This window comes from Chlorocebus sabaeus, chromosome 11 (assembly GCF_047675955.1).
Source record: "Chlorocebus sabaeus isolate Y175 chromosome 11, mChlSab1.0.hap1, whole genome shotgun sequence".
Taxonomy (NCBI): Eukaryota; Metazoa; Chordata; class Mammalia; order Primates; family Cercopithecidae; genus Chlorocebus; species Chlorocebus sabaeus.
Genome location: NC_132914.1, coordinates 46,858,362 through 46,873,709, shown reverse-complemented (window position 1 = coordinate 46,873,709; position 15,348 = coordinate 46,858,362). Strand labels below are relative to the sequence as shown.

At 45.9% G+C, this 15,348-nt stretch overlaps 1 long non-coding RNA gene across 2 annotated transcripts in view; it reads right to left on the bottom strand.

Annotated features, from left to right (window-relative positions):
- Positions 1-2,330: 2,330 nt before the first annotated feature.
- Positions 2,331-15,348, bottom strand: part of LOC140712761 (uncharacterized) — a 35,237-nt gene continuing 22,219 nt past the window's right edge. Inside the window, exon 3 of one of the 2 annotated variants that reach the window (XR_012094491.1) lies at positions 2,331-13,859. This is a non-coding gene — a long non-coding RNA (uncharacterized lncRNA). The remainder of the gene's footprint in view (positions 13,860-15,348) is intronic. The other variant, XR_012094490.1, reaches the window with a different exon arrangement.

Sequence of the window (15,348 nt, the reverse complement as noted above, 5' to 3'; positions counted from 1 at the left end):
GATATACATGCCATATAATATACACACCATAAAATTCACCCTTTAGTGTATAAAGTTTTTAGTATATTCATCAGCTTGTGCAATATCTGTCCTTTTAAAATTTTATATTTGTCTTTTCACTAATTCCAGAATTTAATTTCATCATTCATCAAAAGCTCAAACTCTGCACTCATTAGCAGTCACTCCCCATTATCTCCTTGCACTAGCTCATGGCAAACACAGTAATCCTCTTTCTGTCCCTATGAATTTGCTTATTCCATACATTTTATACAAATAGAATCATGTAATATAGGGCTTCTTTATCTTAACACAGTTTTATTTTTTTATTTTTATTTATTATTTTTTTGAGATGGAGTCTCGCTTTGTCACCCAGGCTGGAGTGCAATTGCACGATCTCAACTCACTGCAACCTCTGCCACTCAGCTTCAAGCAATTCTCCAACCTCAGCCTCCCAAGTAGCTGGAATTACAGGCACGTGCCACTATGCCCAGCTAATTTTTGTATTTTTCGTAGAGATGGAGTTTCACCACATTGGCCAGGCTGGTCTAGAACTACTGACCTCAGGTGATCCGCCTGCCTCGGCCTCCCAAAGTGCTAGGATCATAGGGGCCACTGTGTCGGGCTGAGCACAATGTTTTCAAGGTTCATCTATGTTGTAGAATGTATCAGTACTTCATTTCTTTTTTTGGGGGGCAGGGGCGGGGCGGGATGGAGTCTTGCTCTGTCACTCAGGCTGGAGGGCAGTGGTGGGATCTTGGCTCACTGCAACCTCCGCCTCCCGGGTTCAAGCGATTCTTCTGCCTCAGCCTCCTGAGTAGCTGGACTACAGGGCATGCACAACCATGCCAGGCTAATTTTTGAATTTTTAATAGAGACAGGCTTTCACCATATTGGCCAGGCTGGTCTCAAACTCCTGACCTTGTGATCCGCCCGCCTCTGCCTCCCAAAGTGTTGGGATTACAGGTGTGAGCCACCGCGCCTGGCCAATACTTCCTTTTATTGCCAAATAATATTCCATTATATACATATACATTTTATTAATTGATGGACTGTTTATATTTTTTAGCTATTATGAATAATATTGCTGTTAATTTTTGTGTACATGTTTTTGTGCAGTCATATGTTTTCATTTGAATATATACCTAGAAGTGGAATTGCTGGGTCTTACTACAGCTGTTTAATATTTCATGGAACTGCCAAGCTATTTTTCCAAGTGGTTATATCATTTACATTCCTACTAGTAGTGTAAGAAGGTCCAATTTTTCCACATCCTCACTAAGACTTGTTATTTTCTGTCTTCTTTTATTATAGCCATCCTAGTGGGTGTGAAGTGGTATCTCACTGGGGTTTTGATTTGCATTTTCTGATGGCTAAAGACTTGAGTATCTACTCATGTGCTTATTGGTCATTTGTGTATCTTCTTTGGAGAAGTCTATATTTAGATCCTTTGCCCATTTAAAATTTTTATTTTATGTTTTAAATAGAGATGGGATCTTGGCCGGGCGTGGTGCCTCATGTCTGTAATCCCAGAATTTTGAGAGCCCGAGGCGGGCAGATCACCTGAGGTCAGGAGTTTGAGACCAGCCTAGCCAATATGGTGAAACTCCAGTATCTACTAAAATACAAAAATCAGCCGGGCGCGGTGGCTCAAGCCTGTAATCCCAGCACTTTAGGAGGCCGAGATGGGCGGATCACGAGGTCAGAAGATCGAGACCATCCTGGCTAACACGGTGAAACCCCGTCTCTACTAAAAAATACAAAAAACTAGCCAGGCAAGGTGGCGGGCGCCTGTAGTCCCAGCTACTCGGGAGGCTGAGGCAGGAGAATGGCGTAAACCCAGGAGGCGGAGCTTGCAGTGAGCTGAGATCACGCCACTGCACTCCAGCCTGGGCAACAAAGCGAGACTCCGTCTCAAAAATAAATAAATAAATAAATTGGCCGGGCGCGGTGGCTCAAGCCTGTAATCCCAGCACTTTGGGAGGCCGAGACGGGCAGATCACGAGGTCAGGAGATCGAGACCATCCTGGCTAACACGGTGAAACCCCGTCTCTACTAAAAAATACAAAAAACTAGCCGGGCGAGGTGGCGGGCGCCTGTAGTCCCAGCTACTCGGGAGGCTGAGGCAGGAGAATGGCGGGAACCAGGGAGGCGGAGCTTGCAGTGAGCTGAGATCCGGCCACAGCACTCCAGCCTGGGCGACAGAGCGAGACTCCGTCTCAAATAAATAAATAAATAAATAAATAAATAAATAAATAAATAAAAATAAAAGACATAAATTAGCTGGGTGTGGCGGTATGCACCAGTAATCCCAGCTACTGGGGAGGCTGAGGCTCAAGAATTACTTGAGCCCAGGACCGGGAAGTTGCAGGTTGCAGTGAGCTGAGATTGCACCACTGCACTCCAGCCTGGGTGACAGAGTGAGACTCTTGTCTCCAAAACAAGCAAATAAAAAGAGATGGGGTCTCACTGTGTTGCCCTGGATGGCCTCAAACTCCTGGGCTCAAGTGATCTTCCTGCCTCAGCCTCCCAAGTGCTAGGATTAGAGACGTGAACCACTGCACCCAGCCTAAAATTTCATTATTTGTCTTTTTATTATTGAGTTGTAAGAGTTCTTTATAAGTTTTAGATACAAGTATCTTATATATGTATAGAGAAAAATCCTCTTCAAACTGTTTTTCTACTCTCAAACCACAACAATCATCAAACAGAAGATGACTTCTGTGACCAAATGTGTGTAGGATTTCCCCACACCAAGTAGCAGATACTAGCTGGGTGTCCTCTAATTCAGTTCCTATACTATCACTCAGAGATAGTGTCAGATCCCACAGGTTGAGGGTTCAGTCCCCAAGACTGCCCCACCCCCCAACTCCAACCCCACACACACCAGTCACAAGTTCAGCCTCCAGAACTTCTGACCCACTGGCTTCAAGTTGAGGCTCCCATGACCCCTTCTTTGGGTTCGATTAGTTTGTTGGAGTAGTTCACAACACTGAGGGAGACACATTTACCAGTTTATTATAAAATATATTGCAAAGGATACCAATGAAGAGGGTAGGTAGGATAAGATATGGGCGAAGGGGTATGGAGCTTCCATGCCCTCCCTGGGCCCACCACCCTCCGGTAACCTCCATGTGTTCAGCTGTCTGGAAGCTCACTGAGCCCTGTCGTCTTGGGTTTTTACAGAAGCTTAAAGATATCAGCATTGCTTCTCCCAGGTTATAGGGTGGGACCCTCTCATGGAAGGGTATTAAGACCCACAATCAGGCCAGGCGCGGTGGCTCAAGCCTGTAATCCCAGCACTTTGGGAGGCCGAGACAGGCGGATCACGAGGTCAGGAGATCGAGACCATCCTGGCTAACATGGTGAAACCCCGTCTCTACTAAAAAAAAAAAAATACAAAAAACTAGCCAGGCGAGGTGGCGGGCGCCTGTAGTCCCAGCTACTCGGGAGGCTGAGGCAGGAGAATGGCGTAAACCCAGGAGGCGGAGCTTGCAGTGAGCTGAGATCCGGCCACTGCGCTCCAGCCTGGGCGACAGAGCGAGACTCCGTCTCAAAAAAGAAAAAAAAAAAAAAGACCCACAATAAGAAAGATCGGGAAAGATTTGGCCGGACCTGGTGGCTCACACCTGTAACCCCAGCACTTTGGGAGACTGAGGTGGGCAGATCACCTGAGGCCAGGAGTTCGAGACCAGCTTGGCCAACACAGTGAAACCCCCATCTCTAATAAAAACACACACACAAAATTAGCCAGGGGTGGTGGCGCGCACCTGTAATCCCAGCTACTCAGGAGGCTGAGGCAGGATAATTGCTTGAATCCAGGAGCCAGAGGTTGCAGTGAGCCGAGATCACAACATTGCCCTCCAGTCTGGATGACAGTGAGACCCTGTCTTAAAAAAAGAAAGAAAGAAAGAAAAAATGTCAAGGAAGATTAGCATGAACGGAGGGCAGAAGCAGAAGTTCAGAGGCCTCCCCTGAGGCCCAACACACCCAACATTCTAACAAAAGACTGTAACAATGGATATGGAAGTAATGAGCCAAGAACCATGGATGAAAACCAATATATAACACCACAGATACATGATTTGCAAATATTTTCTTCCATTTTGTGGGTTGTCTTTTTACTTTCTTGATAGTGTGTCCTTTGAAGCAAAGTAGTTTTTAATTGTGATGAAGTCAAATATATCTGTTTTTTCTTTTGTTACGCATGCTTTTGGTGTCATATCTAAGAAGCCTTTGCCTAACTCAACGTCATTAAGATTTACTTCTAGGCCAGGCGTGGTGGCTCATGCCTGTAATCCCAGCACTTTGGGAGGCCAAGGCGGGCAGGTCACTTGAGGTCAGGAGTTCAAAACCAGCCTGGGCAATATGGTGAAACCCTGTCTCTACTAAAAATACAAAAATTAGCTGGGCATGGTGGTGCATGCCTGTAGTCCCAGCTACTTGGGAGGCTGAGGCTGGAGAATCACTTGAACCCAGGAGGTGTAGGTTGCAGTGAGCCGAGATTGTGCCACTGCACTCCAGCTTGAGCAGCAGAGTGAGACTTCGTCTCAAAAAAAAAAAAAAAAACCACAAAAATAAGCCAGGCATGGTGGCATGCACCTGTAATCTCAGTTACTCAGAAGGCTGAGGCAGGAGAATCACTTGAACCCAGGAGGCAGAGGCTGCAGTGAGTTAGAGATTGCGCCATTGCACTCCAACCTGGGCAACAAGAGCGAAATTCCAGTCTCAAAAAAAAAAAAAAAAAGGATCACTTTTAAAAAGAGACAGCAAGAATAGAACAGGGAGAGCAGTAAGAAGTAGATTATTTTAGTGTCTGAGAGAAAGATGCCAGACACTCAGGTTATGTTTTGTTAAGTAGAGCTGACAGGTTTTGCTCATGCATTAGATGATAAATATTAGAGCAGGAGAGTGACAGAGAGGTGTCAAGGATAACTCAGAGGTCTTTGGGCTAAGCAACCGGGTGAATAAAGGTTACATTTACTCAGATGGAGAATCCTGGGAGAAGAAAGGAGCAGTTTGTATGTGTGTGTGGAGTGGTGTGGAGTTCAAGAGTTCTGTTTTGGACATGATAAATTTAGGATGCCTATTAGGCATCCAATCGGAGATGTAGAGTAGGCATCTGGATACGTGTTTCAGACAATAGGCCTGGGTAGAAGATATAAATTTGGGAGCTACCAGTATACGGATATTTAAAGTCATGAGACTAGATGAGTGTACATATTTTCTTTTCTTTTCTTTTTTTTTTTTTGAGACGGAGTTTCACTCTGTCGCCCAGGCTGGAGTGCAGTAGTGCTATCTCGGCTCACTGCAAGTTCCACCTCCCAAGTTCACGCTATTCTCCTGCCTCAGCCTCCCGAGTAGTTGGGACTACAGGTGCCCACCACCACATCTGTTTTTTTTTTGTATTTTTAGTAGAGACGGGGTTTCACTGTGTTAGCCAGGATGGTCTCTATCTCCTGACCTCGTGATCCATCCGCCTCGGCCTCCCATAGTGCTGGGATTACAGGTATGAGGCACCGCGCCAGGCCGAGTGTACATATTTTCTTATGGAATTGGATTATGTGACCATTTCTTTTTTTTTTTTTTTCTTTAGATGGAGTCTCACTCTGTGGCCCAAGCTGGAGTGCAGTAGCTCAACCTTGGCTCACTGCAACCTCTGCCTCCCGGGTTAAAGCAATTCTCGGCCGGGCGTGGTGGCTCACGTCTGTAATCCCAGCACTTTGGGAGGCCGAGGCGGGTGGATCACGAGGTCAGGAGATTGAGACCATCCTGGCTAACATGGTGAAACCCTGTCTCTATTAAAACTGCAAAAAATTAGCTGGGCATGGTGGCGGGCGCCTGTAGTCCCAGCTACCCGGGAGGCTGAGGCAGGAGAATGGCGTGAACCCAGGAGGCAGATCTTGAAGTGAGCCGAGATCGCACCACTGCACTCCAGCCTGGGCGACTGAGCAAGACTCCGTCTCAAAAAAAAAAAGCAATTCTCCTGCCTCAGCCTCCCAAGTAGCTGGCACCTGTAGGTGCCTGCCACCATGCCTGGCTCATTTTTGTACTTTTAGTAGAGACAGGGTTTCACCATGTTGGCCAGGCTGGTCTGAAACTCCTGACCACAAATGATCCACCCACCTTGGCCTCCCAAAGTGCTGGGATTACAGGCATAAGCCACCACGCCCGGCCTATGTGACCATTTCTCTGCATCAGTGTTCTTTACATTTTTGCTTATCACCTAAAAAAAAAAAAAAAAATTCAACTATGTAAATCCAGTCATTTTTAAGTTGATATCTAAAACTCTTCAAGTTAAGTTTAAATAGGGTAAAAGCTGAGGCAGGAGGATCACTTGAGGCCAGGAGTTGAAGACCAGCTGAGACCACATCTCTACAAAACATAAGAAAAAAAGTACCTTTGCCTGTCTTCCCAACTACTCAGGAGGCTGAGGTGGGAGGACCTCTTTAGCCCAGGATATATATGTGTATATATAAATACACATATATAGTATATGTGTGGAGATATATACATATGTAGCGTTAAATAACGTAATTTTAAGCATATTGTGGCCATGCATGGTGGCTCCCACCTGTAATCCCAGCACTTTGTGAGGCCAAGGTGGTAGGATTACTTGAGCCCAGGAGTTTGAGACCAGCCTGGGCAACATAGCAAGACCCCATATCTACAAAAAAATTTAAAATTAGCTGGGCATGGTGGCATGCATCTGTAGTCCCAGCTACTCAGGAGGCTGAGGCAGGACAATCACTTGAACCCAGGGGACAGAGGTTGCAGGGAGCCGAGATCATGCCATCGCACTCCAGCCTGGGTGAAAAAGCGAGACTCCGTTTCGAAAAAAAAAAAAAAAAATTAGCTGGGCACAGTGGTGCATGCCTGTAATCTCAGCTACTCGGGAGGCTGAGGCAGCAGAATTGCTTGAACTCAGGAGGTGGAGGTTGCAGTGGGCTGAGATCGCACCACTGCACTTCAGCCTGGGCAACAAGAGTGAAAATCCGTCTAAAAAAAAACGGTTTGACTTACCATGTTTTTTCTTTTGTTGCTTGTGCTTGTGGTGTCATATCTAAAAAAGCATTGCCTAATCAAAAGTAATAAAAATTTATCTCTGCTTTCTTCTGAGTTTTATAGTTTTAGCTCATATATTTAGGTCTTTGATCCATTTTAATTTTTGTGTATGGTATGAGGTAGGAGTCTCTATTAGTTTCTTAGAGCTGCTTTTAAACCACAAATTGAGTGGCTTAAAACAAACGAAATGTACTGCCTCATAGTTCTGTAGGCTAGAAGTCTGAAATCAAGGCTTTGGCAAGTTTGGTTCCTTCTGGAGGTTCTGAGGGAGAATCCGTCCCATGCCTCTCTTCCAGCTTCTGCTGGTGCTGACAATCCTTGGCATTCCTTACTTACCTTGTAAATACCACTACAATTTCTGCCCGTGTTGTTACCAGGCATTCTCGCTGTGTCTATGTCTTCACACGGCCTTCTTATAAGGATGGTCGTTAGATTTAGGGCCCACTCTAATCCAGTATTTCCCCATTTTAACTAACTACATTTGCAAATATTCTATTTCTAAAGAGGGCCATATTCTGAGGTTGTAAATGGACACTCAATGTTGGATAGGGGGACACTATTCACACAGCAGAGTCCAACTACATTCCTTTGCATGTGAATATCCAGTTGTCCCAGCACCATTTGTAGAAAAGACTGTCCTTCGGAGCACCTTCTTATAGCCTAGCGAGGGTGGAAGTCTAGGCTCCCTACAGAAGTCTTGGTGATATAGGTAGGGGTGGGGTCACAGTTCTTTCTGTAGCACTTGGATGGAGTACAGGAGTTGTTATATAAAGTTTGCTGTCTTGCTAGATTGTCCCTTTCCTGGTTCTTTGGCTAGTGAGCAGGTTTTCATTTTTTGTCTCACCCTTTGGCATTTTTGGATTGTCAGCTTCTTCAGTTCCAAGGCTTCGAGACGTAAGGTAGAAAGAAAACCCAGGAAACTCATCACCATGTTGTTCCTTTGATCCCCAAGATCCTTAGCTTGTCTGCTGCCTTCTCTCCATCTTTCAGTCTTCTTCTTTTTTCTTTTTGAGACAGAGTCTCACTCTGCTGCCCAGGCTGGAGTGCAGCGGTGCGATCTTGGCTCATTGCAACCTCCACCTCCTGGGTTTAAGCAATTCTTCTGCCTCAGCCTCCTGAGTAGCTGGAATTACAGGCACATGCCACCACATATGGCTAATTTTTGTATTTTTAGTAGAGATGGGGTTTCACCATATTGGCCAGGCTGGTCTTTTAACTACTTACCTCAAGAGATCCACCTGCCTCAGTCTTTCAAAGTGCTGGGATTACAGGTGTGAACCATCATGCCCGGCCTTTCTTTCAGTCTTCCTATGTTTGTTTTATATACAACGTCCAGGGTTTTTAGTTGTATTTAGTGGCAGGAATTTGGGAAGTATGTCTACTCCACCTTCCCAGTGCACTGAATTTATAAGGCAATTTAAGTAGAATTAGCATCTTTGTAATCTGATACTTCCAAATACTACATGTGATATATCTCTCAATATATTAATCATAATATCTCTCAATAAAGACACTATTTTCTTGCAGATGTCTTGTTCTTTTGTTGTTGTTATTGTTGTTGGTGTTAGTGTGAAAGAAAATAGAATCTTGGGACCCCAAACTCACTATGCCAAAGGGAAGTTAAGCTTGAGAGCTGAATTACTGCATTCCTTTTGTTGCCAGATAGCTGTAATTTCACAATCCTGTGTCATAGCCTCATTTCTTCTACTCCCTTTTCATATGTAAAATGTCAATTTACTGAGGCTAATCAGAGCCTCACAAGAATGTAACCATTTGCCTCACTACCTACCCTACCTACCTTTTTCCCCCTCCTGCTTGCTCTTTCCCCTTTAAATAATGAAGTTCCCTGCCAGGTATGGTGGCTCACACCTGTAATTCCAGCACTTTGGGAGGCCAAGGTGGGCAGATCACCTGAGGTCAGGAGTTTGAGACTAGCCTGGCCAAAATGGTGAAACCCTGTCTAAAATGGGTTTTGGGAACTCTTAAATTCTAATCGTTTATATGTAAATTTTGCAGACAATTTTTGCATACATGTCATGATGTTACCAGTGGAGGGTGTCCAGGTCCTCGGCATCTTGAACAAAGAATTGGACAAAATGTACAAAGTAAGGAAAGAATGAAGCAACAAAAGCAGAGATTTGTTGAAAATGAAAGTACACTCCACAGGGTGGGAGCAGGCCGAACACAGGGGCTCAAGAGCTCAGTTACAGAATTTTCTGGGGTTTAGGGTGTGGTGGCTCACACCTGTAATCCCAGCACTTTGGGAGGTCAAGGCGGGCGGATCACCTGAGGTCGGGAATTCAAGGCCAGCCTCACCAACACAGAGAAACCCTGTCTCTACTGAAAAATACAAAAATTAGCCAGGCATGGCCCGTGGCGGGCGCCTGTAACCCTGGTTACTCAGGAGGCTGAGGCAGGAGAATCTCTTGAACCCAGGAGGCGGAGGGTGCAGTGAGATGAGATGGCACCATTGCACTCCAGCCTAGGAGTCAGAGCGAGACTGTCTCAAAAAACAACAACAACAAAAAATAAATAAATAAAAAAGAATTTTCTGGGGTTTAAATAACTCTCTAGAGGTTTCCATTGGTTACTTGGTATACACCCTATGTAAATGAAGAGGATACTTTTTGTCATAGCTGAAGTGTTTTCATTTGATTTAGTTCTACGAAGTCCTTGGGTTCCCTGCCTCTAGGCCCTATTCTCCTGCCTCAGTGAGCGGTGCAAGGTTAGAGATAAGCAGGTCGTTGCATGTTTGTGTGTTTCCACAGTGTCAGGTTTTTATTTATGCTATTGCGATCACAAAAGCCAGGAGCTACATGGAGTTCCCAAGGAGGCAATCTCCTCAGTACTGTTAGAGTAGGTAGCTAGTCAGGCATGAGCAGGGCAGGAGAGGGCTCCCTGCACCCACCAGGAATGTCAGGTGACCAATGGTCAGGCAGTTGTCACACTACCTATCTAAAATAATTGGTCACAGCCAGTACCAGGGAGAGGCAGTTTCCTAACAGATAAACACCTGAAATTGGTAATCAGCAGCTTCCATAAGATCTAAGGAACTGGGCGAGGCCTCAAGCATGCACATTAAGAGGCAAAATGGAGGCGTATGACCTTCCAGAGCATTCCACCAGAAAAGGGAAGAAAACCTCAGGTGAGTATGTTTACAACTCCAGTAAACACACTGCGCATGCTCACCTCCCAGGCGCTAGTAGGCCACCGTGCATGTGGGCAGCTCACCGTAAGGGAAGAAAAAAGGGAAAGGGGCACAAAACACTAGAAGTAGGCCAGCATATAAAATCTTAGGTCTGGACCGGGCGCAGTGGCTCATGCCTGTAATCCCAGCACTTTGGGAGGCTGAGGAGGGTGGATCATTTGAGGTCAGGAGTTCAATACCAGCCTGGCCAATATGGTAAAGCCCTATCTCTATTAAAAATATAAAAATTAGGGCCAGGCGCTGTGGCTCACGCCTGTAATCCCAGCACTTTGGGAGGCAGAGGCGAGCAGACCACGAGGTCAGGAGATGGAGACCATCCTGGCTAACACCATCTCTTTAGTAGAGAACCCCCGTCTCTACTAAAAATACAAAAAATTAGCCGGGCATGGTGGCAGGTGCCTGTAGTCCCAGCTACTCAGAAGGCTGAGGCAGGAGAATGGTGTGAACCCAGGAGGTGGAGCTTGCAGTGAGCCAACATCGTGCCACTGCACTCCAGCCTGGGCGACAGAGTGAGACTCTGTCTCGAAAAAACAAACAAACAAAAAAACAAAAATTAGGCCGGGCACGGTCTAATTCCAGCACTTTGGGAGGCCGAGGCGGGCAGATCACGAGGTCAGGAGATCGAGACCATCCTGGCTAACACGTTGGTCTCAAACTCCTGACCTCGGCCTGGGCAACAGAGCGAGACTCCGTCTCAAAATAAATAAATAAATAAAATAAAATAAAATAAAAATAAAAATATTAGCCAGGTGGTAGTGGTGTGTGCCCTGTAATCCCAGCTACTCGCAACACTGAGGCAGGAGAATCGCTTGAGCCTGGGAGGCAGAGGTTGCAGTGAGCTGAGATCGCTCCACTGCAGTCCAGTCTAGGTGACAGAGTGAGACCCTGTCTCAATAAATAAATAAATAAAAAATCCTAGGTCCAAGGTGAAATGGGGCACTTCTCCTTCAAGTTGCCCACTTGGGTCTCTTCCAAGTGTTCTTTCCTTCCTTTCGTTCCTGGTGTAAAGCTTTTTAATAAACTTTTACTCCTGCTTTAAAACTTGCCTCGGTTTCTTCTTCTGCCTTATGCCCCTCAGTAGAATTCTTTCTTCTGAGGAGGCAAGAATTAAGATTGCTTCAGGCCTGTATGGATTCGCTGCTGATGATCTGGATACCTGCCACGGCTAACAGTATTTCCTGTTCACTCAGTAGTCAGAGCTGTGTGCACACAAACCAGTCAATATTGTAAACCATATATAATAGTAAAATTAATCAATATATAAATGTTACAAGTTAAACATTCCACGATAAAGTAACATTTAACATCAAGAGGAGAAAGAGATAGGAGAAAGGGTTAAATAACCAGTCCAGGGGGAGCAAAGAAGAAAAGGAGTTCTGTTTTGGACCAGTTGGTCTGTCAGTCTTGCGAGGAAGAGTCTTTGATGTGGCAGAGCCTTCAGAAGCAGATGCCAAGTTCTTATCACGAGTGACTGACCGCGAGACAATGTCAGTTAAGATGACCATTTCAAGCTGCTGAAGTGCTGAAGGTCTCATCTTTTTTTTTTTTTTGAGACGGAGTTTTGCTCGTTGCCCATGTTGGAGTGCAATGACGCGATCTCGGCTCACTGCAACCTCTGCCTCCCGGGTTCAAGCGATTCTCCTGCCTCAGCCTCCCAAGTTGCTGGGATTACTGGGTGCCCGCCACCATGCCCGACTAATTTTTTGGATTTTGAGTAGAGACCAGGTTTTGTCATGTTGGCCAGGTTGGTCTCGAACTCCTAACTTCAGGTGATCTACTGGTCTCGGCCTCCCAAAGTGTTGGGATTACAGGCGTAAGCCACCCATGCCCGGCTATTTTATTTTATTTTATTTTGACTGAATCTCACTCTGTTGCCAGGCTGGAGTGCAGAGGCGCAATCTCGGCTCACTGTAACCTCTGTCTCCTTGGTTCAACCGATTCTTCTGCCTCAGCTTCCCGAGTAGCTGGGATTACAGGCACTTGCCACCACGTTCGGCTAATTTTTTGTATTTTTAGTAGAGACAGGGTTTCACCATGTTGGCCAGTCTGGTCTCAAACTCCTGACCTCAGGTGATCCGCCCGCCTTGGCCTCCCAAAGTGCTGGGATTACAGGCGTGAGCCATCGGGTCTGCTTTGCCTCATCTTTTATAGTCACAGAACCCTCTAGTGAGAACTGATAGTGGAAGAGCATGCTTGTGTCCTTAACTGGCTGGATGCATCTTTTAAAAAACTTTATTAAGCAAAGCATCTCATCCTTGTTGACAAAATGCCCTATGAAATATAAAATGGGCCAGGCGCGGTGGCTCAAGCCTGTAATCCCAGCACTTTGGGAGGCCGAGACGGGCGGATCACGAGGTCAGGAGATCGAGACCATCCTGGCTAACATGGTGAAACCCCGTCTCTACTAAAAAATACAAAAAACTAGCCGGGCGAGGTGGCGGGCGCCTGTAGTCCCAGCTACTCGGGAGGCTGAGGCAGGAGAATGGCATAAACCTGGCAGGCGGAGCTCACAGTGAGCTGAGATCCAGCCACTGCATTCCAGCCCGGGCGACAGAGCGAGACTCCGTCTCAAAAAAAAAAAAAAAAGAAATATAAAATGGAGGCTGGGAGCGGTGGCTCATGCCTATAATCCCAGCACTTTGGGATGCTGAGGACGTGGATTACCTGAGGTCAGGAGTTTGAGACCAGCCTGGCCAACATGGTGAACCCCCATCTCTACTAAAAATACAAAAAAAATTAGCTAGTCGTCTTTGCGGGCACCCATAATCCCAGCTACTCAGGAGGCTGAGGCAGAATTGCTTGAACCCGGGAGGCAGAGGTTGCAGTGAGCCAAGATCACGCCATTGCACTCCAGCGTGGGTGACAAAAGTGAAACTCTGTCTCAAAAAAATAAAAATAAAAAAATGAATGGCCATGTGCAATGGCTCACACCTGTAATCCCAGGACTTTGGGAGGCCGAGGCGGGCAGATCACGAGGTCAGGAGTTTGAGATCAGCCTGACCAACATGGTGAAACCCCATCTCTACTAAAAATACAAAAATTAGCCAGGCATGTGGCACGCTGTTCAAGAGGCTAAGGCAGGAGAATTGCTTGAATCCAGGAGTTGGAGGTTGCGGTGAGCTGAGATCACGCCATTGCACTCCAGCCTGGGCGACGGAGTGAGATTCTGTCTCAAAAATAAATAAATAAATAAAAATAAAAACATAAATACAAAATGGAGTATTTTTCTAAGATGACATTAGTTATGTCAAGAGTGCACTGTACCATACATAACTATTCTGTAAGGTTTTTTTTCTGACACTAAACACCAATTCTCCAATTCTCTAACACAAATTGGGTGTCAAACAATTAAATTCGATTCTCTTGGCTCAATTCCCTAAAATTGCCCCACTTTAAGTGCCAGTCACAAGTCCCTGTTTGCCACCGAACAGTTATAAATTCAAGAATACCCGCCAACCTCCCTCAGGTTCAATAATGCATTAGAACAATTCACAGAATATAGGAAAACACTTTACTTACATTTAGCAATGCGTAAAGGATATAACTCAGGAACAGCTAAGTGGAAGAGATGCACAGAGAAAAGTATGCCCTGGGTGGCGGTAGAAGGTAGAGGAAATTATGGAGTTTCCACGCCTTCTCCTGGTTGGCACCCTCCTAACACCAATTTTTTCAACAACTATGAAGCTTTCCATACTCTATTATTTAGGGGGTTTCATGGAGCTTTGTTTTCTTTTCTTTTCTTTTCTTTTTTTTGAGACGAAGTCTTGCTCTTGTCCCCCAGTCTGGGGGAGAAGATCTCAGCTCACTGCAACCTCTGCTTCCCAGGTTCAAGCAATTCTCCCGTCTCAGCCTCCCGGGTAGCTGGGATTACAGGTGCCTGACACCACACCCGGCTAATTTTTGTATTTTTAGTAGAGATGGGGTTTCACCATGTTGGCCAGGCTGGTCTCGAACTCCTGACCTCAGGTGATCTGTTGCCTTGGCCTCCCAAAGTGCTGGTACTACAGGTGTGAGTCACCGTGCCTCGCCAGACTTTTCACTATATAAGCATAATTAAGGCTTGACCTTTTGGTGATCAAACTCAATCTCCAGTCACCACTTCCCTCCCTGGAGGTCTTGGGGGATGGGGCTGAAATTTCTAACCCTCTAATCCTGGCTTGGTCTTTTCATTCTGAAGCTACTTAGGCCCTCTTCCTCCATCTCAAGCCCCTCAGAAGCCATCTCAGGCCCCTCAAAAGCCATCTCAGGGTTGGGCATGGTGGCTTACATCAGTAATCCCAGCACTTTGGGAGGCTGAGGCAGGCAGATAACTTAGGCCAGGAGTTCGAGACCAGCCTGGCCAACATGGGGAAACACTGTCTCTACCAAAAATACAAAAATTAGCCGGGCAGGTGGTGCGCACCTATAGTCCCAGCTACTCAGGAGGCTGAGGTACAATAATCACTTGAACTGGGAAGCGGAGGATGCAGTGAGCTAAGATCACTCCACTGCACTTCAGCCTGGGCAATGAGTTTCTTTTGAGATGGTAAAAAATGTTCTGGAATTAGAGTGTGATGATGGTTGCACAAGTCTATAAATGTGTTAAAAATCACTGAACTTGGCTGGGCGTGGTGGCTCACGCTTATAAACCCAGCACTTTGGGAGGCCGAGGTGGGCAGATTACGTGAGGTCAAGAGTTTGAGACCAGCCTGGTCAACATGGTGAAACCCCATCTCTACTAAAAATACAAAAATTAGTTGGGCATTGTGGCACATGCCTGCAATCCCAGCTACTTGGGAGGCTGAGGCAGGAGATTCTCTTGAACCTGGGAGGTGGAGGTTGCTGTGAGCCAAGATTGCGCCATTGCACTCCAGCCTGGGCAACAAGAGCGAGTTTCCATCTCAAATACACAAACAAAAAACAAAATAAAACAAAAAACCACTGAACTTTAGCACTGTCCTGGGTTACAGAAAAAAATTAAAAACAAAACACAAACCCTCCACTGAACTGTACACTTTAAAGGGGTAAATTTTCTTTTTTTTTTCTTCCCCAAGATGAAGTCTTGCTCTGTCACTCAGGCTGGAGTGCAGTGGTGCAAC